We start from the raw sequence: 23,395 nt of genomic DNA, 5'->3' as shown, positions 1-23,395 counted from the left end.
ACGTGCCGTTCAATCTACCCTAGGGCGTTCGAAAAATGCAGAAAGGTTAGGCAACTAAATGGTCATATAACTAAAGAGCATTTTCAAATCTTTCACAAGTTTGACGTAAATAATATTAAATAGCTAATTTTTTTATATAATTTTAATATAACTATGTTGATTAAATCTACTTCATGCACTAACTATATACTTGACAAGCTACCCACATGTACGTGTTACGTCCTATTTTTCTAATTGCAATAACTTCCTGTTTAATTATCCACACTTTATCAAACGGTTTCTTGTTAGCGTAGCAGACATATACCTTAGTCTTCCAATCGCTGTATTGAATGATTTCCTTTTAGTAAAATTAAATTAATAGTGTAAACATCAATCATGTTGGAATAATACAAGTAAATACTAAACTAAATATATTCGCTTGAATGTCCCTATGAGTCAGCAATCCATTTTTAGTGTTCTGGTTTTACAGAATTCCGATTCTAATTTTCCTTATCTAGCTAAGTACACATAATTATTGATCATGCAGATGTCAAACGTCCTTAGATGTTTAAGAGCAAATAAAATTTTTGAACACACATACAATGAAATATGTTGCAAGAAGTCTGATGACCAAAATCATGAAGTTCTTATGTTATTAGGAATTTACGAAATCATACGATATTACATCAGTCAATTGAATTCAAAAAAGATGCAAGAAAATCCAGAACAATACTATGACGGTCTTCACTCGATGAAAGTAGCTTGCAAGCAAGAACTGTTGGAGATCAAAGAGCTTAAAAGGAAATCCTGGAAAAAAAACAGTTCGCAAAAAGACATCGAAAAGTTAAATGAATCATTGGAAAAAGTTACAGTACAGGTAAATGATTGAGGCCTTTTTATAGCTTGTCTGTTTTGATCACCATTTTGCGTCAGTCGATCTCGTTTTTTCCCATCTATAGCGATACACTTTGTACTCAAAATTTCCATCACAATTGACGGAGAATATGAAATTTGTGTACATTAGAAAGAACGACGGGACTGACGCGATTTTTAACGTACGAATTTTTAAGTCTCCCTGAACCTCTTGTATTTTTGACGATTTCAATTGGCTTTTTCAACTTGAAGATTACCATGTCTCAGCATGTTGTTTATACGACAAGATTAACTTCTATTGGTAAAAATAAAATATTTCGCACCATTGCGAAGTATAAACATTAACGCTTTCTAATTAATCAAGATTATATGCAGTGGCGTAAGTTTGAACCAGGCCGCCTGTGGCCCTTCCTAGATGGGGCGCCTCCTGCCTCAACTCTCACAACATAAACATTTTCGTAATAATTGTTATTAGGATACAATATTAACTGTTTTTAATTTATATGCAAAAAATACCAAATAGAGCTTTTAATTGACTTCCTTGAACTTGAATTCACGAATGACTTTAAATAGGAGTTTTCCAGTCCTTCAGCTTGCCCATATATAACCCTAGTTTTTTATCTTCCTTTTTATAAACAACACCGTTCAGAGTGCTCCCTTGCAAGAAGATCAAAAGAAGACCTTAATTTCTTGAGTGTTTTTCTTGATTCTTTTCAGATGGTAAAATTGACCACGACAGATGGACCACAATAAAAAGATCCCTCGGACACCAGCGACAACTCAAACAAAGTTCATCAGCACATCATCCCGTGAGTATTTCCAAAGCAAACAAGCTCTCTTTAATTACAGGGGAAATAAAAAGCTGTATATAATACTTTCGACTTGGCACAATACAGTCTACATTTCAAGGAGTATATACTTTCAAATGACTATACTCCTTGAAATGTAGACTGTATTGTGCCAAAAAATGATAATTTACTAATTGTACATCTGTCAGTTTATATTTTACTAAAAGGTTTCTTTTGCCCAGTGCCCTTGTTTAATGGCCTTTGTTCATGCAATTAATGGTCATATACCTGGATATTGTTCCTGTGTTATTTCACCTTTTATATTTGCTTTGTTATTCACTTTTTATTATAGTTTCAAAACGCCCAGGAGATAAAGAGCAAAGTGCCCACGCAAGAGCATGACAGATCAAGTCTATATCATAATGAAGTAAGTAAGTAAGTAAGGACTTTATTTATAGAGGGGGACACGTAACAGCTGAAAAGCTGACAAACCTGTGGCCCTCTAACTAGATTATACAGCATTACAAAAAACTGATAAATGAATAAATATATAAATAATTACAAAATTCTATGATAGAAATAGCAGGACATATAAAAATTTTCAAAAAGATAAAATTAATTGATAAAAAATTAAAATTGATAACGTACTATTGCTTAATATTGTTTCAAAGTTGTCCAGGTTTTTATATGAGGTTATAAAATGCTTTTTCATAGCTGTTTTGAATAGTTTTATACTAGGCTTTTTTTTGATATCATGGGGAACGCTGTTCCATAACTTAACTGCTTCAACACTGAATGCCTTGCCACCATCGTTATTTCTTAGGTATTTGTGACACACTAAATTTAAATTGCCATGTCTGGTAGACCTTTGTGTATAGAACTGTTCGTCTTGAGCAAGTCTCAGATGTAAATCGGAACATCGCATTTAAGGCTCTTAAAAATCTTTGTACACTTATTTAATTTGATTTCATCAAAAAAAGGCAACCAGCCTAGTTTACTAAAGTTTACAACACTTCTAGAATAAGGGTCCACTCCAAGAATTACTCGGGCAGCCCTTTTCTGTAACCTTAGGAGACAGTGAAGCTCTTTAACGTCGCAGGTATTCCAAACCATGCTCCCGTACTTAAGGACGGGTTTAATCAAGGCGTTATAGTATAAGAGTCTTTCTTTTATTGGAAGGTATCTCTTTATCTTTTTCAATAAACCAATACACTGAGAAAGCTTGGCCTTTAGGTTAGAAATGTGGTCACTAAATGTAAGATCTTGATCGAGTGTTACACCAAGCAATTTATAAGAGGTTACTTGTTCTATTTCGGCCCCATCAAGGGTCTCTGACAGGTGATTGCCATCAACTAATGATGAATGTAGCCTCTTTCCGGTGATAAGTAATGCTTTGGTTTTAACGGCGTTTAGGACCATCCCATTTTCGCTAGACCATTTACTTAATTTATCCGTGTATTCTTGAAGATGTCGTTCCAATTACATAGGTGCATTGTCGATATTAGCGCTGGCTTTAAATGTGGTGTCATCCGCGTAAGCATGAATAGTTGAGTCCGATCCAACAGCTTCGGGAAGATCATTGACGAAAATTAAAAACAGTAGAGGTCCTAATATGCTACCTTGAGGAACTCCATTGGTTGGCATAAGTTGTGACGAAGTCGAATTATTTACAGTAACACACTGTTTGCGATTGAGTAGATAGCTCTGCAATAGCTTTACAACATTATTTGGAAATCCATATGATCTTAACTTTACTAGGAGAATGTCATGATTGATCAAGTCGAATGCCTTGCTATAGTCCATAAAGACTAAGCCGCTGACATTGTTCTTATCAAGGTCAATGAAGTAAGTTTCTATATTATTAGAATGGGTATTTCAACATTTTTATTATTTCCAAGTATACCATTTGCAAGTCACGATCATGTCCTATAAATCCCATAAGATATATTGTCACAGTGAAGATGCCATTGATTTATTGACTCTGAATATGACTACCGCTTAGGTTGTCGAAACGTCAGTCAACAACAACAAAAACAGTCCTTCTCAGGACTATACTAACCTGGACGATCAACATCTACAAACATGTAACAACATTTTTTAGTTTTCTAAAAGAAGAAAGCTCGATAAAGATGATATTCCCCACAAAATTCACGGATGAGGAAAAAAAACAATCGCTTGAAGAGGCTTGAAAATAACGTTCAAAAATTTACAGTGCAAAGCAGTTGTTTTGCTTTTTTACACCGACTACAGAAGTCATTGTTTTAATCAGTTGATGGATGAAAAAGGCGAAGACGTGATGATTTTTGACGGAACTGATGGCAAAATCAAAGATTATGAGAAGATTCACCACATACAGGTTGTTGTGCTGGTTAAAAGAAATGGAAAGGCTGTCATTGCTGATAAATGGTCAGACTGCATTTTGGACATTTGTAAAAAGGAAGGTGAAGAAGGCCATGCTAATAATAATAATCGTAATAAAAAGCTTAAAGAGAAGTTGGCATTTGACTCACTTTAGACAATGCACACTTCCTCAAGATTTGTACTTTTTCGTTCTATACTCTGATCCCTCTCACTCACGGCTTTTGTTTTTATAAGGAGCATTTGTGAGTTATTGCTCTCATTCTGGAGATTCCTTTGGACTCTAATGGCCTCCAGCCTGCGTTTATTTCACTCCTGAAAACCGAATAAAGGAGATGGAAGAATAGTCATTTGCATGATTCGCCAGGGGTTGTAATGCATATGGAAAAGTAGCCTTAAGATCACCATTACAACTGCCAAAGAAATTACGACTGAAAAAAGTATTTTAGTAAAAGACAAAGCAATTGGTCCTTATTATTATTCGAACAGGCCTATCACATTCATCGTATCAATCCTTCACTGAACCATGGTGTACACGCGTAGAGTGATTAGACGGTATCTGTTGATTGTTTATTTATTTAATTTAAATGAAGTCAATGAACAGTTAATCACGATCTCATTCATAATTCGGAATTTTTTATAAGCTCAAATATTCCATTGATGAATGATGATGACATGTAATACTTATCGGAACGTTTAGAGAAAACAATGTTTACTTATACGGAGTCTCAATTGCGTTGTGTACTACACAGAGAGCTGAAAGTACACACCAAAAACTCATTCTAATACTCTGTGATTGCTAAATAAGAGAAGCCTTTGAAATTTTAGATTTAGTCAACTTAATATTACCACCAAAAATACTTGGTCTTCCATCTTGTTAGTGTCACTTGACATAAGCGTCCACTTTTCGACCCTAATGCAAAAACAACTCGCAAAACTACTCATAAAATCTCCTGCCTTGTGTGTGTGGCTATTGGGAACTTGTCATCGGCCTTTTCATGGTACATTTCTAACAGGCCAACGAATACAGCTGCATTACATCTATTTTCTGTTTGTCTGAGCCATTGTGGGAAGCATGTTCCATTCTTATATTAAAGGATTAGTTTTTTGAATATGGGTAAAATTCCTTTAGAAAAAACGTAATTTTAAATTGAGGAATAACAATGTTATGCCATCCAAACTGCAAGAAATGCTGTTTCAGAAGTATTGTCTGTTTTCTAAGATATTTTTCTTCTCTTTTTGGTAAAGTATTGATGTTATCTGTTTCCTAGAGTACTTGTGTTCTCTGTTTCCTAAAGTGTTCATGTTCTCTCTACTAATAAAAAAGTTTAATTTTCTTTATTAACGTCCTCTATTTCCTAAGTCTTAATTAAGTTCTTTACGATAAACCATTGTAATGGGAGTTATTTCCGCTGCAGTTCCTGGAACTCTCCACACTCCAACACACGACAGGTATTTCAACAACTGCGTAGCCGTAGAGATATGACTACAAAGATAATCAACATACAAGCTTGACTGTACATGATCGATTGGTCTCAAATAACAAGTAATGAAGGACGATCGAGGTGATATGTATGTTGGCAATGAGCTACATATGTATGTCTGAGGTAAATAATATTTGTAAAAAATTAATACACATTCACTCGAATTAAACAAGAAGCTCTTTGTTAGACTTTGTTTACGATACATGTATCAAGTGATGTATCCGCTAACTTGGTTCTAATTTGTCAATATTGTTAGGTTTTGTGATGTAGCCATCTACCTTCTTTAGTATATATTGACTTACACCAACAAATAGAGATATCACAGATAGCTATTACGATCACATTTAATGTTCAACGTCAATGTCTATGGCCTACGATCTATCTTACAATTGTTAAACTACTTCTATTTATACAAGATATTACGTATGGATATATTTGTTTCTTTACTAAATATGTTTAATTTACAATTAACGGAAAGCTATTAGGAACTATAAATCTGTTGGCAAGGCAAAATAACTCTTGGTTCTGACATGAGAATAAAGAAAGTGTGGCCATTCTTTGAGGCGTATCAAAGCAGCAAGTTTTGTCCTGCTATGAAAATTTTAGAGCATTATCATCATTCATTCCTTTACAATCTTTTGTTTTTGCAGCGAGAGAGCACAAAACAATTTGCATAGTAGGGCAAAGTTTGCCAACTAGTTACGTCATTTGAACTAAAACCTTGTCGATTAAGGGCTGAGTCTAGCAGCAACGTAGCAAGAAATGTTCTTGAAAACAATATAGAAATAAAATCTTAATGGAAGTGTAGTGCGTTATTCATTCATTCTGCAAACAAATGGCTTATTTTCAGAACATTTACCAATATATGCACACACATAAACCACATAAAACTTATTTTCAGGATGGTGTGTAAAAAATACAACATTTTTTTAAAACTTTTGATATTCAATCGTTTTAAAATCCTCTTCTTAGCAGTCGAGAAGAAGTTGCTGAGTTTAGAGTATAAATACATAAATTCTATTAAAGGTTAGTAAATTTAAAAAAGAACAATTTGAGAACAAAGTTTATTGGTTTGTTGGTTTATGATCGCAATTATTTTGTTCAAAATGCTGTGTGATTCATGGAACAACATGATGGCAACATTTCAAGAAATTTGCAGACGTTTTATTTAAGTTAAAAAAATCTTTATGGCTGAGGAAATGAAGTGTATGTCTTTGGAAAAGTTTCGTCAAAGGATGAACTTTGATGGACTAATTTATTGTTGAATAAATACAGAAAGTCAAAAAGTACATTATTGATAAAGAAAAATATATCATGCAGTGGGATAGTGTGATTTTTGCTGGTGGAGACCTTCAATCGGTAAAATTTCCGAGCCAAACGTTGAGCATAAAATATAGGGCTTTTATATATGAGGTAGAATTTTTTTTACTTTTTTACTTGTGTTTTACATTTTGATGACAGAACAAGATTTAAACTAAGCCTCTATAGGTTTATCCATTAAAACAAAGAACAGTTGAAACCACTGAAATACTTTCACCGAAATAACAATTGTTTGTCACTAATTGTTTCAAAGCACGTGTAGCCAAAACAAAACAATATAAGTGAAGCGCTAGTGCCAGACTGCTGGATAATAAAAAATATATGCTGAATAATTGAAATAAGGCTGAAAAATGATAAGTAATGTGCTGAATAATTGAAATAAGGCTGAATAATGGTAACTAATATGCTGAATTATTGAAACAAGGCTGAACAATGATAAGTAATGTGCTGAATAATTGAAATAAGGCTGAATAATGATCAAACATTTGTTGAACAATTGAAATAAAGCTGAAAAATGAAAAAAATACAGTGAATAATCACACTTAATTTTTTTTCATAAAAAGTATTAATAACACTTAAGTATAAATAAGATACATTGATTTTGATATTACCATTACTATCAGACAATGCACAATAAAAAATTTTTTATATATACTTTTTACTAACGAAATAATGGCAAATCAAGAAAACAATTACCCAAAAATATATTTGCAAAATTTACAGAGTTTAAAAAAGTCTTCTTCTTTGAGTAATAATAATGCATGGAAAAGAAAACTAGAAAACGAAGAAAAAGATGGTCCACACAATATATATATATATATATATTGCAGGATTCATTGGACCAAAACCACTTTCTGAAATAATTGATCAATGGACTAAGAAATTGGAAATGCAAAAAAAGAAAAGGATGAAAAATATTTTAATGAGAATAAATTCCGAAAAGATTTTGAAATCTATTTCTGCCATGCAATTTTCCATGTTATCACTCACAAGATTCATATTTTGATTGCAAAACTTACAAATAATGTTTTTAATAATATAAAGATAGAGCTAAATAAGTTAGAAAAAAAGATTGAAACGATAATGAATAAAAAAACTGAAGAAAAAATGAATAAATTTGAAAAGGAAAATGTGCAACAAATAGAAGAATATATAAACTTACTAAAAATGGGATTTGAAGAAAAAATAGAAGAAATGTACAAAAAAAATAAAAAAAGGTAAGAAATGCGATTTTTCTTCCCATTTACTTATCAAAAAATGCAATATATAAATGCTTCATACATTCTAGAAAGGAAAATTTGTGATGGTAATGAATAAAGAAACTTTTGATGGATATTCCAAAAAGTAATCTAGAAGAATATAAAATAAATGACGTCAAAAAAAACTTTTAAATGCATCAAGATACAATTTATATTCAAGAAAAAATAGTGAAATATTGTATATGATGTAATTTCTTAATGGAGAATGCTATTGCAAAGAACATTGGTTATATGATGAATTGGGCTGGAGGCAAAATATTGTTCGATGGATGCAAAATCGAAAACAAATAATTCAATGCAATCAACTTAAATGCGCAAACGTGATTATATGCCATTTGCATTTATTCGCAATGCTGATAAAAATTATAAAGTTCAATGGATTCCTCCTTATTGTCAAAAAATTACATTTGTAAAGAAAACTTTGATGGGAATTACAGTTATAATTTAGAAGAATATAAAATAAATGATGTCCAAAAGACTGTTAAATACATCAAGATGCAATTTATATTTAAAAAACAATAGTGAAATACTGTACATGGTGAACTATTTCAAAGTTTACACTATAAAATTTCCTAATACTTGAATGGATTCCTCGTTGTTATCAATAATTACCTCTTAATGTTTACTTATTGTTTGAAAATAATGATTTATATGTTTCTTTATAATAAATTTGTTTTATACATGTGTGATTACTGTTTTTTTTGTTGAATATTTTAATGTAATTTAATATATATCTGTATCATTGCTGGCTCATCCCTTTTTCTTATTTTTGTAACCGCTGACCACTTCCAAAACGATCCCCGTGGTTTTTTATTATAGATTGTCTTATGACTATTTTTAGTCATAACACAATCTACAATAAAAAATAAGAGAGTCTCATAAAGAGACGTTCACCGCTTTCGCTTTGCGCAAAGCTCACCTTTATAGGTTTGAGCGCTCTGGTGACTCTACAATACAATCCATACAATGTGTAACCTTACGTCTTGTGTCCCAACTGCAGGAGTCAGCATTTTAATATGGTGATAGCCGGGAGGGCACATTGTATATACACTTTGTATATATATATATACATATATATACACACATATATTAGTTTACTACTTTGATGTTGTTTCCTGTTCTGTGCTGGGCATCAGTAATGTGACATGATGTTCTGTTTCCTGTACTGGTGATGTAATACAGTAGTCTCTTTCCTGTACTGGATGTCTGACACCATATCTCGTTTCCTGTACAGGTGATGTGACGCAATATTCTCTTTCCTGTACTGGTGGTCGGACACCATATCCTGTTTCCTGTACTGGTGATGTGACACAATATTCTGTTTCCTGTACTGGATGTCTGACACCATATCTCGTTTCTTGTACTGGTGATGTGACACAATATTCTGTTTCCTGTACTGGATGTCTGACACCATATCTCGTTTCCTCTACTGGTGATGTGACACAATATTCTGTTTCCTGCACTGGTGGTCGGACACCATATCCTGTTTCCTGTACTGGTGATGAGACTTCATGTTTTTTTTCCTGTACTTGTAGTGTAACACCATGCTTTGTTCCATGCACAACTGACGTAGCTCTAGCCATCAAAACCAATCCTTTTTTACTGCAAGCTGTTATATAAAATATCTCATGCGCAACCTGAAAAATAGAAACGGTTCTTCTGTTCATTTATGATTAGAGGAAGCTTCAATGCATTCTAATTTAGAATTGCTACAGTGTGAGAGATAGATAAGAACAAAATAAAAAAGGTAAAAGTTATGTTATTTAGGTTCCGAATGTTATGGCATTGTTGTTTTCCACTTTGCCTCAACTCACTTGACATTCAAACCCCTGCATAACGCTATGTACCAGTATGAAAATTTTTTATATGTTGCATCAGTAGCTTTGTACATTTTTTAGAACTACATTAAATTGCAGAAGCGTTTTTTTTCAAATTTTTTGGAAAATTTTTTTGCAGTTTATATTACTCTGATTGTTGTACTTGATGAACATAGGATCTATTTTTCGGTACAATAATGCTAAATATAAAAAAAATGCCACCAAAGAGACCATGTCGTAAGTTTTTAACTTTAGCAACGCCATAGTAACATGTTTTAAACCATATTTTACCCCACAAAAAGCAAATAAATAGCTGTTTTTGAACTGTACTTTTGGTGTATCTTATTCTAAGCTATTATGGAAAGATTCATTCTAATTGTAGGATTTAGTCGGCATAGCAACGACTTGAAGATGTCTCATCTCACCGATTTACTCGCCTTGCGTAGTTCAAAAATGCTCTCTCAAAAACGTCAGAATAGTCTTTGTACTTCTAAGTTGCCCGTTAAATATTTGTTTTGTTTGATTTATTGTATATTCTCGTAATTTTTACTTTAAAATATCATGGGAAACAAACGGAATAAAAAAAGAAAAGCTGTAGAACTTTGCCATGAAAAATTAAGAAGATGGCCAATTATGGCCGATACTGCTATGAAAATCCTGGCCCTTCCGGAATGAATATTGGCAGCAATACAGAGAAGATTCGCAAATGTCCACCTCCAATGAAAAACGTCAATGAAGGTACAATTTTCTATTGCCTGTTATGAAACAGTTGGCCAATGATAGTATGTTGTCTTGTGCAATAAAAATGAAAGAAGCACTTGACAATGAGAATGGAGGATGTGGCATCTCACTAGATGGGACATTGCATAAGAAAGGGCAACCTCCCATAATGGTGCTGTCACCGCTATATCGCTGGACATCACGAAATGTCTAGATATAGAAATGCGTTCAGACAAGTGCCAGCAGGGCTTGAAAAGGCAAATGAAAGTGCATGATGTGAGATATTATGAATGGAAGGCTTCCCACATCTGCAAAATAAACCATAAAGGAAGATCTAATAGCATGGAGACTTGTGGAGCAATCAGAAATTTTGAGAGGTCCATTGTGACCGGAGGTTTGAGATACAAGAATATGTTGGGAGACGGTGACTCACCAACATATAGTGCAATTGTTGAAAGAAAGCCATTTGGAAAAGATTGCATTCCAAAAAAACTAGAATGCATGCACATGTGCAAAAGAGAGTAGGGAGTTGCCTTCGGAAGTTGAAGAGTTCGCATAAAGGAGTAAAACTGGGTGATGGTAAAGGTGTGAGTGGAAAGAATAGATTGACTGATGCTAAAATTGATCTTTTGCAAAATTACTATGGATTGGCAGTGAGAGAGAACCCGCATGACATAGATAAAATGGCGAAAGCAATCAAGGCATCTCTTTATTATGTGGCATCAAGTGATGATAACCCTCAACATGAACTTTGCCCTGATACTGAAGACAGTTGGTGTGGATACAAGAAAGACCCTACTACAGACCATCATAAAAATGGTATACCAAAAGCATTGAGGGGCTAAATGAATCCATTTATGAAAGTCTTTGGGAGGAAAGCTTGTTGCTAAAGTGTACTCATGATTTGACGCAAAATGTGAATGAGTGTCTGAACGGGTTAATATGGGAAAGATGTCCAAAGTCCACATATGTGGAACAGGAAACTGTAGCACTTTCAAGTTACTTAGCTGTCTTGAATTTAATGAAGGAGATATATCATTTCTCAAATTATTTTTTAACTTGGACATACTACCTGGAGTGCTTACTATAAATGGTGCACTGCATTGTGATACCAATCGTATCAAATCATCCTCAAAGAAGAGCACAGAGAAGGTAATGAAAAGAAGAAAACACACAGGCATATGATAAAAAACTATGTGGATAGTTGTGAACAGAAGGAAGGAAAAACTTATGAATCTGGTGCCTTCTACTCTCAGTAAGATCTTTAAATGCGAATTTCTTTTCCTTATTTCCTTTTAGAAGGAAATCTTGTGGCACGATTACTTTTTCAATGTTTGTTGTAGAAAGCTCAATTTTTTGTTGTAATAGTTAGTTACTGAAACTAATGCATGAAACCTTTTTAAAAATTTAATGATGTTTTAAAATAATGAAAAATAAAGGTTCATGCATCAAACGAAGAAAGAAATTTTCCTGAATACACAGTTGTTTCTTATCAACACGACATGCTCATTTCTATGTTAAATTTTGATTAAAATGTCTGGCCATTCACACTCGCGCATTATATATTATATTATCAGTATTCAATCAAACACATTGCAGTTAGAAAGTATAGAATGTAAAAAGTAATAGATGTTTGTACTTGCCTATTAACTGATCGTAAGTTACTTCTTTGTATTTCAATTGCGTTTGATGTTTAAAATTTATACTCCAAGGTACTATCAGAAGATTCCTCATTCTATTTGGACGACATGAAAGTATGAACCTTCGCGTAAATATTAAACGAGAAAAGTCTCGCGGGATGTTCCACGACAAATTTTGTTTCAACCTGCTTTGTGAGATCAGAAATTCGTTGCATCCTTACACTTCCTACATTTATTTGCTGTATTGAAATAATCTAAAGCATCTTCAGAAATTTAAAAGTGGATAATAAGATTTCCATTTTTCTTCGTAAGTAATGACATTTGTCTAGTTTTTTCGTGACGGTTTAGCCATGTATTCTTCCTAAGATTCCTATTTCTTGTGCGACATGCATGTTTCTTATAAATTGACTTCGTATTTTAGTTTATCGTGAACATTTTTGTATACAAGTAGCTGAGTTTTCTTGAATAAGCTACTTTACAGATGGCAGTTCATTCGATTTCCATATCTTCTATGTTATAACGTCCATTATTTATTTTCCTTGTTTATTGCGTCTATTCGTGTTCCCTGAAATGTGCCAATAAGCAATTCGAACTTGTTCTTGCATACAGCTACAACGAAGTGAATTTGATGATGTCAAAACGATTTTTATCACTTTAAACCACGACTTTTATAGCATTTTTGTATATACAGGCAGCGAGGTGCATTCTTTATAAAAGACGTTCTTACCATGATAAAGCTTTGTAGTCTCAGACTCGGCCTTTAATTGTTTTAATTAAATTTAGGAATTCATTTGGGTGTTTAAATTCCGTGACCATTGTATACATATAGTCATACATCACACATAGTCATCTCGTTTTTTCTGTTGGTAACAAATGTTATGTTGATAAAGTCTGTTACTTATATGTTTGTATATATATAAAGCTATGTAGCTATATCTATGTGCTAACATTTTTAGCGGCAATGTTGTAAATGTTCAACCGAATAGTTTATTGCATTATAAAGTAATGTTTGCATGTTTAGTTTATAATAACAATAACAACTTGGTAGAGACTTCAAAGAGCTTTTGCTCATCACACCTCATGCATAAAATACATTGTACGTGGCGTACGTAAAATATGTGTTTCAAAGAACGTCTCTGTGGGTTTTTCCCTCCTGTGGAAATAAACGTGTGTGTGAAATCTTTCGCTTCTTTAACTCCCTAAATGTTATAAATGTTGCAATTTGTTGTCTTCGTTAAGCGTGATTTGATGTTTGAGCTCTGTTCTGATGTCACTTCTTAATCTGCTAAAAGAGTGATATTCTGTTGAAACTTAAGATATGTGTTATTTGTGTATACTGATGTAAAGAGTTTCAGTTAACGAAATGATGTGGTAACAATTCTGTATATACTGCAGTTTAGAGCTTTTGCCTAATCTCATGATGATAGTTTAACCTCTTCTTATAGTTTAGTGTTTTCCTCGGAATAATGATTTAATAGGTCAAGAAAATTCTTATTTTTAATTATTTTGTGCAATCTTTTCATTGTATGCATTATATTCGTCGCACATTTTATACGTTATCAACAACGCTATAGTGTGTTATATTTATACAATTCCAATATTGGTTTTGGTGTCGATAACATGGTGGATATTTCTTATGATGAAGTAATAACTCCACATATATTATTGGGAAGACTGTAGAGCATTCCCTGCACATTTGCATTGTTTTATATTTTTACGATATTTGTACAGATATTTGTACAGATATTTTGATAGATTATTGCTTGTCTGTACATTTATGCTAACTTCAAAGCCAAGAGAAATAATTAAATGGGTTTGTTAATCTACCTGAACTCCTTGTGAAGCTCTTGAATTTATAATGCTTTTTCAAATGCTCTTGATTAGTCTTGATAATCTCAGATGACTTCAAGTAAATACTTAATGCTCTTGAAAAGTCTGGCAGTTAATAGTGATAATATCTGTATGTATTTGTTCAACGTTTTTCAGTAGACAACAATTAACTTTCTTAAACTTTTTACTTTAAGATGTGTAAAATCCTTCTGAATTGAAACACAGTACCCAATAAACTTTTTTAAAAATTAGTCTTTTTTCTGTAATTCTGTATGAAAAGTATGATGAAAATACGATAATCCAACGGGCTCAAAATCTTGATAATGCTTTATCTAATCAACAGCCATATAATATTTCTAAATTTCTCTGGTTTGCCTGTTGGTTCTCCTGAAGTCTTTCCTGTTCTCGAATATTCTGAAAAAAGAATTTTATGATTGAAAATAAATTGGTTGGTCAAATCCTGACATGAGCCATCAGTAGTTTCTTTTTCTAATTGTATATATTTAATCACTTTCCCATTATGTAAACGTACGAAACTTCGAAATCACTTAAAAAGGGATAAGAAAATATTGCTACCATTCATGCAATCATGTAATGTGTATTTGTCTCACCCCACTCAAAACATTCTGATTTACATGTTGCCGCTGCTGCTGTCTTCTTTGTTGTTGTCTCGTTTGCTATAAAAACGATTATATGATCATAAATAAATTGCTAAGTCATGCAGATCTGACATGAGCCAAATGTAATTTGGTGTCTTAGAAGATTTTGTGCGTAGCTAAGGTGTATTTGTATTATTATAAAATTTAAATGCATTGAACTTGGAGAGTTGGATTCTAAGTAAACTGTTCTGGTTACATTTTTAATTCTTAGAAAGTAATCATTCTATATAGAATTCTTGGATTGTATATCTTTAATACCGTTTATGCAGCCATGAATTTTTAGCTTCACTCACCCAAGCCATGTTTTCCTGTTTGTGTGTCGTTGCTGTTGTTGCTTTTCTCTTCTTGCACGAAAGTGGCAGTTCATTTCATTCATTGGGTGCTCTTTCAGAGGAGACATCTTTCCTTGGTAATACATATCAAGAATAGTGAGGTTGTCACCAACGAAATGTCCAACATGCAAATCTCAATGTTGAGTTGGTAAGAAAAGAAATGTGATTGTCAGACATTGTGCTAAAGAGGTATTGCTGTGTTTCTCGTTCGCTTGTTCTTTTAAGTCTTGTTATGTCAATTATACCCATTGCTTGTGACTGTAAAGCTAATCTAACTATTTACTCCAACTTAAGTTTGTGCTATAAATGGGAAACCTTTTTATCTGTTCACGTATCTTTTACAAAATTCTAACCATATCTAAAATATTTTTAACTCAATAGTGCAGGGTTATGGTTTTGAGAGATGATGTTTTTGCACAAGTATATTCCCCTAAATATTTTTATCTTGGAATTATAAAGGTAGTGTTAATTCTTGTTAAAATTTTCTCAATCAGTTAGATCTCCGTTGGATCTTGAATTTCACCTAGCGAAGATAGTTGAAGCTGTTTCAAATAAGTATGCGTCATGTGCTTCGTCCCCAACCCATTATTTGAACTTCATACTCTCGCGTGACCAGTAGTACCTCGCAGGATATTGCATGAGAAATTATTTCTCTGCAAACCCGTGGAATAGCTAGGCTAAAGTACATTGCCCTTTATCAGTCGTTTTAATATTATTTTTTTACACCCATTCGATATATTAAAACGTTTTGAAGACAACTCTACAAATTTACCAGTGGTACCATCAGAATTTTAGTATAAAGTGAATACGCATTTGAATTTTTATATTCATCAACAGTGATTACTTATTAAATTAAATATTTTCTGTCTACCACTAGATCCGCGTATTCTTTTTAGTTTCCATGAGGGGTTAAGAATGTTTTGGTGATGTTGCATTGTGTCTTGTTTTGCCATAATAATTTTTCAATCCTGGTAGCAAAGACATCTTCTACTTCATGATTGCATCCATAGCAATATGGCATAACTTTTGTGTTCCTCAAAATGTATCCCCATCAACAAAGAGATTTTACTCTTCTTCATAAGCAAATGTGAAAAGTATGTTACACTATTAGTCATAAAAATTTCAAAAAGCTTTAATTCTTGAAGTTCAAACATAACCAATTTTTGTGTACACGTAACAAAGTTTGTTTTTTATTGAGGAAGTTGTTGCTGCTAGTATGCTTTGTTATCACAGCTTCTACCTGTTTTAATTATGTTCTAGAATTTACCTACATATTTAAAATTTTGCCCATGCTATGTTGTATACGTAACTTATTTATTCGTGCAAGCAGCAAAAATGTCTTTTTTGGTCATAACAGTAACATCATTACTATTTTTTCTGTCCACGAAATATATTCTTCTGTATTTTCAGAATTTACTCCGTTGCTGAAATGTTTAGCCAAGTGATTTGTTTCATTATCAACTTATTGCATATTCAATTTAAGAGAACAATATGTACTCGGTAAGGACTCAAAGACGTTTTTGCTTGTCAGACTTCATGCGTAAAATATATTTCACGTATACACGGCGAAATATTTCTTTCAAAAAAGTTCTCTGATAATTTCCTTGTGAATATTAAAGTATTGGTGACAGTGAATTCAATTAACCTTCTCGACTTATGTACTTAACTCTTTAGTTGTTATACGCAAATACACTGTTTTAAATAAAATAAATACAATTGCGTGAATACAGCTAGTGTATTTGTAAAGTGTGATCCTCTTTTAAAATGTGAATGCCTCCGACTTTAAACGGAAGTAGTCCAATGTCAAACATGAAGTCCTTATTTTTGTCAAGTCTATTTTTGCTTTCCGAAAATGTGGTATTGAGACTTAATATGCATACCACGTCTGATCTCTTGATGAATGTTGAATCCTTATTTACCCTTTCCTAAGAATCGTGTAGTCCAGATTTCAACTAAACTTTGTTATTGTATACATTGCTTGACCAGACGACAATTTCATCATTTGTTTATTGATGGTTTTAAAATAAAACCGAAATATTACAATTCCATTTGTCTTCTTTTGATAACTTGAATTTAAGTTAATAAGATGTCCTTTTTTGGATTCTGCTTTATTTCGTTATTGTATTGTCGAGAATTTACCTCCGCTTTTAGATCGTAGTCCTCGACAATTCACAGACATGCGTTTATTCAACTAAATATATTGTACTCATGCAACCCCAAGTTGCCGTTTTGAATACAGTCACCGTGCACGAACGCTTGCTCTTATTCTAATCACAGTACAGATACTTATGAATAATCGTAATCGTACATCACTATTTCACTATCATAAAAAACAAAACACTTCTAAGTCCCTCCCAATAAATGTCAATTATATTTACTACGGTATGTCGTCAGTCCCGACAGTATGTTTTGTGTTTTAATGCTGGTATATTATTTTTAAAATTATAAAAATTAACGTTATAACTAATGCCAGATACGCTTTCAATATTGGTTTTGGCTTTGATGAACAATAGAAGGCACGACTGCATGTCTTCAAACAACAAAAAAAATGGAGAATAGTTAAGTGGTTTGTCTAAGTGCTTGAAGTTTTACAAAAGTACTTTAGATTATAAGGCTTTTTCAAGAGCTCTTAAAAAAATATGGCAAGCACTTTTGACCATTTTCGTAAGTCTTACTTAAAGGCTTCCTCTAAAATCTGCAAGCCAGCAGCAGTTTGTACTTTTTCGAGAGTGTTATGACTGATTAGTTTATCACAAAGATCTTTTGAAGGTCCGACAAATTTGGTTATTTAAGATGGGCGTTGATTCAACCAGCAACACAGGAAGAAAGAACAAAGTGTATTTATTTTCTGAAAAGCACAACTCTTTATTTTGTCCATACTATTCACAAAAAGAATGGTATTATTTTACACAATATACTATTTATTTTAATCTCTTGCTCTTTTGATTTGCTTATATATTTGAAACGGTTACAAACTCAGTACATTATGGGGCTGGTTACATGAGCCGGGGTAGCCGGGATTCAGCCAAGCGTTAAATGATTTTGGCAAATGGAAAAGATTTAATACTTATCATCCGATAAATTTTCCTCGGCAATTTCACAATATTCTGATTTAGTAACTATACGAATAACATTCAAAATTAAACAACAAATTTGGCCTACTTTGAGAATTACCACAGAAATTACTTGTGGCGATTAACAAACAGTTTTAATTTTTTCGCTTGAAGATTTGCCTCTTTTTAATGCGTCGAAATTATTTTACGCATCACTGAGTCCCGGTTAGCCGGGATCATGTAAACAGCCCCTTACTTTCATATACATGCGACTTAACTTGGGTATACTTATTTACCATATGACATTAAGCTAGCTGATAGAAAATGTTTGGCAAATGTTGAAATCTGTGTGTCATCACATGTAAAACTTTCTTTACAACATTACCAATATAGACTATGTTAACTCGCCCACGGCAAAACCTGCTGGTTTTCTTGCTGCTGCTGTTTCTGTCTTTTTTGCTTTCCTCTAATTTGCTGAAATAAGAATTTTATGACGATGAATAGATTTCTCAGTCGAATCTAACATAAGGGATGGAGTAGTTTTTGTCCAAGTGGTTGCTATTGTTTATTTTAAGAATACGAATTGTACGAGTTTGACATTTAGACTGAAGTTTTGAGAAAGAAATAGCCAACTGACTCCTTCTATGGTTTAAACATGTCACTTTTTCCATTGTGCTTACTCATATTTGAAATGGTAGCAACAAAATGTAGTGCATTAATCTTAGGTAATTAGTTGTTCACTCTATTACACTTAAGAATAAAAATCATGCAGTTATAATAGCAAACAATACATTTTGGCATAAAACTTTGCTCATGTAAATCACTGGATTAGAAGATTTTTCAAAGTTTTTCCCAATAATATTGATCCTTGCTATGTCTATCAACATATCATTATTTTCTAAAATGTATAATACTAACTGGTATAAATATTATTTTAGTTGAAGTTGAAGACATTTTTAGCGCACAAAGATTGTGGTCTTACGTGTAACATCTTTGTACTCCTTTGAGGATTTTAGAACCGTGTTCGAATTAAGTTGCCATTCAGGTCATATTTCGTTTAGGCAACGTTGTAGATGCACTAATTAAGTATGAACGCTCTTTGTGAGAAGAACGTTATGAGTAAATGGTATATATGTTTTACGTGATGCTTAATTGTAAATGTAGATCGCCCAGGTTGGTATAGTCCTGAGAAGGAAATTTTTTGTTGTTGTTGACTGACGTTTCGACAGCCTTAGCGGTAGTCATCTTCAGAGTTAAAAATTTTTTTTTCATCTTCAGAGTCAAAAAAAAATATTTTTTTTTAACTCTGAAGATGACTACTGCTAAAGTTGTCGAAACGTCAGTCAACAACAACAACAACAGTCCTTCTCAGGACTATACCAACCTGGACGATGTACATTTACAAACATGTAACGATACTCCCGGGTTCAAACCATTTACTTTATTACTTGATGCTTATTGATATTTTAGCTACTTAGGTAAAGTGGCATCACAACTTTAGTAGTTATATCAGGACAGAGAAACAAGATTAATCAATTTATTGAGATAGCTGTAGTTGTTTTATATATAAGAGTTAAGAATTTAAAGAATTTCACCAAAAATAAAACCTTGAGTAGTTGAGTTGTACATACATTTTCTTTATTTCTTCATTTGTTTTTTTATTTGATAACCACAGAGCTTTCATGGCGAAGCTTTAAAACTTTAAGTACCTACATATCCCAAATAAATTAAATTCCTTTTTCGACATAGTCGTTCGATGATTGGGCTTCATGATTCGTTTCAAAAAAGAATGTGCAATTTTGAACCAATTTTAACATTCATGTAATTATATGATTAAAGGCATGTTGGTTACCCCATTACATTCTGTTTGTATTGGCAAATACAATGCTTCTGGTAATTGCTATATAGCAAACCTTGCATAAACTTACAGAAGATAATAGTCTAGTGAAATTCCTAATAAACATCAATAACATTAAGCTGTCCTTAATTGCAAATTTTTACCCTGATAATCTTTGTCTAACCTTTAGCAGAAAAATGTTTTGAGTTTTTTCTCCAAAGGTAAATTTCCTGCCACTCTATGTGGAGATGGGTAAAGGGTTGCATGGTTTGAAGTCTGAAATTTTCTACATCTATGAACTGTCCCTTGTAGTACCTCATTTCTATTTTAACTCATTATATAGAGGTGTGAATGGGGGTCTCTGGGGGGTCTATGCCTGACAACTTGGTAGAAAATTTTAAAGATTATATCTTTTTTAGAATAGCATTATTGTCAAGTAAATTTTATGTTCCTAGGCATGGCAATGAGCCTTATATTTGGCATGATAATGAGCCTAAATAATTGGCAAAACATTCAAGTATTGTTCACTTTAGTTTTTTTTGAAAAAACATAAGAAAAATATATTGTTTTCACGGAAAAACGATGCCTACAAAAAACAGTTTGTATTGCTCTAAAACGCTGAAAATGGCATTTCCAAGGCTTTGAAATTCAGGAGAGAATGCCTCGGAGACACCCCCCAGGTTCGAAACACCTCCGGCGTTCCATGACTGATGTTTGAAAATCCTAAATCCACCCCTGCTCGACAAAATCGAAAATATTTCTTGCAGGACGAAAATATCATATAATAAATTGACTCAAGCTATCTTTGCTGGAAATATCACTTCGAAAATATCACTCCAAGTTTCTATGGAAGCATATTGCTTCTTCATGGAGGTTGTATAAATATTGACTTAGGCCCTGTCTACAAGTATCAAATGTTATTTGCAATAAACACAAAATCGTCGGAAGTATAGACTTTTCTGGATGTGATTAGAAAAAAGTAACAATAAACAGCGCATTCTATATAATTATGTTAAGTTTACTACCATAATACAAGTGTCTATATATGCAATCTAAGACTACGTTTACACTACGCCATATAAACGCTTCTCTATAATTGGACTAGGTCTATCCTGATCCGTGTAAATTCCGCTGCAGTTTTGCGGGTGTTTACACATAATGTCTCTTGCTGTCAAAATTCGTTAGTTGTTTGTGAAAGATATCGCCATTTTTATTTGCATATTACTAGATGTTTATATCTCTAGCCATAGGTTATGAAAAACAACGATATTTAATAATTACAACGGAATTAGTCATTGAAAGCTTTTCAGAACGTAAAATGATTACCATCCGAATTAAAGCCAATTTATGTTTCTTACGACATGTGTCACGCGACACTCTGGCTTGTGCAATCTATAGGCACGCGCCATCCGACAATCAAATAAAGCATTTATAGTAATGCATGAGTCAATTCCAAGAGTTACCATCCCCCCCCCGGGAATATGGCCGGGCATTTGATTTTTTTCGTTTTAATAGTTCAATTTCCCCGCTGCCGGGGAAAGGCAAGAAGGCAAATACTCAGCAATCGGGCAAGCTGCCAATGGCAAATGCCCCGCTCCGGGACCAATTAATTTTAAGTTACGAAAATTAGGAACACTTTCTAATACTTTATTAAACAAGATATATGAGAGATCCTATAGAAAATAAATGTAGTAAAAGAAATTCGTTCCTGAGTTACTTTCCCTTGCTCCGCTTTTCTCTTGTTGCTTTTGCTTTTCCAGCACCTCTTTTCCTGTTCACAGAAATTTGCGTCAAGTATTGAAGCCACAATTTAACATCCTTGGTTGACAGCAAATATTTCTTGGCAAGCATGCTTATGTCAGTATCCTCTACACATCCACCACTGTGATTCTTGTGAAAGTCTGCCAGTATTTCAGACGGCGGCGGGCTCCAACTGCATATAAATTTAGCAGCTCTGACACATCGGTGACATAATGCCCATAGCAAACTCCCGTGCATGTTTCGCAATCCTCCCCTCCCCAAGGTCTCTTTACATCAGAAACTGGGTAAGGAAAAAACTACACGATGGTCCGTCTGGTTACAAGGAGATGGGAATCGGTACTTAATGTCGCGATTAATAGAAATCAATAGTCGCGACTAGCGTACTCAAATGGTATCAAATCCCCGGGGGTATTATTGCCGGAGTAAATACCCGGCTCCCGAGCATCTCTTTTACGAGCAAATTCCCGACCCCCGAGAAAGGTCTCCGGGGCAAATGCCCTGGGGGTATCCCGGGGGGGGGATGGTAACGCTTGGAATTGACTCATGCATAAACGCGACAACCCATGCGACAACCACGCGAAATCTGCATACAAATTTAAAATTATGTTGACATTTACATTGTTAATATTCTTTGTGAATGAAATGAACTTATTTCTGCTAAAATGTCAAACGAGGAAGAGCTCGAACTCGAGGAAGAAATAATATTGCTGTTGTTGCAACGAAAAAGGAAGCGACGTCGTAAAAGAAGATGGTGTGTCGCGTCCACTTCATCAGTCAAGAAAAACTGAGGGAGAGTTTGTGCTGGTTCAACAAATGCGTGCTATTGATAAAGAAATGCAATTCAAATATTTTCGCATGTCAGCCAACCGCTTTGATGAGCTTGCTCACAAAATCAGACCTTTTACTAACCATGCCGGAACTCACTCTAGTCCTGTTGAACTGAAGGAGAGACTTGCAGTGACTCTCAGAATTTTGGCGTGCGGTGGATCAGAGCAAAGTATTGCACCCAGCTACCGTCTTGGATAAACGACTGTTTCATGCATTGTTTCCGAAGTATGCAAAGCAATTTGGAATGCACTGAATAGAGTTGCTAGGTTGCCCTTCTGGGACCTCGTAGAATGAGCATGCCCGTGATTTCTGGAGGTTATGAAACTTTCCTAACTGCTTAGGTAGCATTAACAGAAAACATGTCGTTATCAGAGCACCCCATCTTCTGGCAGTGATTATTTTAATTACAATCAACCCATTCAGTTGTTTTCATGGCTATTTGTGATGCACTGTGCAACATTTTAATGGTTGATATTGGACCATATGGGTGATGGAGGTGTGTTTAAAGAAAGTCAATTTGGGGACAACCTGCTACATGGGAGATTATGATTGCCATTGCCCCAAGTGGTACCAAACACCAATACACCTGTTCCCCATGTCTTTGTTGCAGATGCCGCTTTTCCGCTGCATGTTAACATGATGCAACCATATTCAGGTAGGCATGCACAACAGACACATCAATCACATTTAATTACTTAGTCTACAATTGCTTTATTATATGAAAAAAGATGCCACAAAAAGATACTGCAAATGCTTCCACCTAGCATTTATGATTTTTCTTGTTAGGCTCTAACCTCACTGAATCAGAAAGAGTTTAAAAACTACAGGCACTCCAGAGCAAGAAGAGTTATAGAGAA

General features: G+C 33.7%; 3 long non-coding RNA genes across 3 annotated transcripts; 2 read left to right on the top strand and 1 right to left on the bottom strand.

Annotated features, from left to right (window-relative positions):
• Positions 1 to 1,571: 1,571 nt before the first annotated feature.
• On the top strand, positions 1,572 to 3,481 carry LOC124449409. Its single transcript, XR_006949386.1, has 3 exons — positions 1,572 to 1,661; positions 1,993 to 2,067; positions 3,399 to 3,481. It is a non-coding gene; the product is annotated as an uncharacterized LOC124449409 (long non-coding RNA).
• Positions 3,482 to 12,428: 8,947 nt separating this feature from the next.
• Positions 12,429 to 16,788, top strand: LOC124449411. The gene is made up of 2 exons (XR_006949389.1): positions 12,429 to 12,545; positions 16,470 to 16,788. It is a non-coding gene; the product is annotated as an uncharacterized LOC124449411 (long non-coding RNA).
• On the bottom strand, positions 14,201 to 16,227 carry LOC124449401. Its single transcript, XR_006949384.1, has 4 exons — positions 15,931 to 16,227; positions 15,021 to 15,132; positions 14,680 to 14,745; positions 14,201 to 14,482 (listed from the first exon to the last, which is right to left on the bottom strand). It is a non-coding gene; the product is annotated as an uncharacterized LOC124449401 (long non-coding RNA).
• Positions 16,789 to 23,395: the final 6,607 nt, after the last annotated feature.

Source organism: Xenia sp. Carnegie-2017, unplaced genomic scaffold, assembly GCF_021976095.1.
Source record: "Xenia sp. Carnegie-2017 unplaced genomic scaffold, XeniaSp_v1 HiC_scaffold_13, whole genome shotgun sequence".
NCBI lineage: Eukaryota > Metazoa > Cnidaria > Anthozoa > Malacalcyonacea > Xeniidae > Xenia > Xenia sp. Carnegie-2017.
Note: the sequence above shows the minus strand (reverse complement) of the source record. Positions and strands in the feature narration are given on the sequence as shown.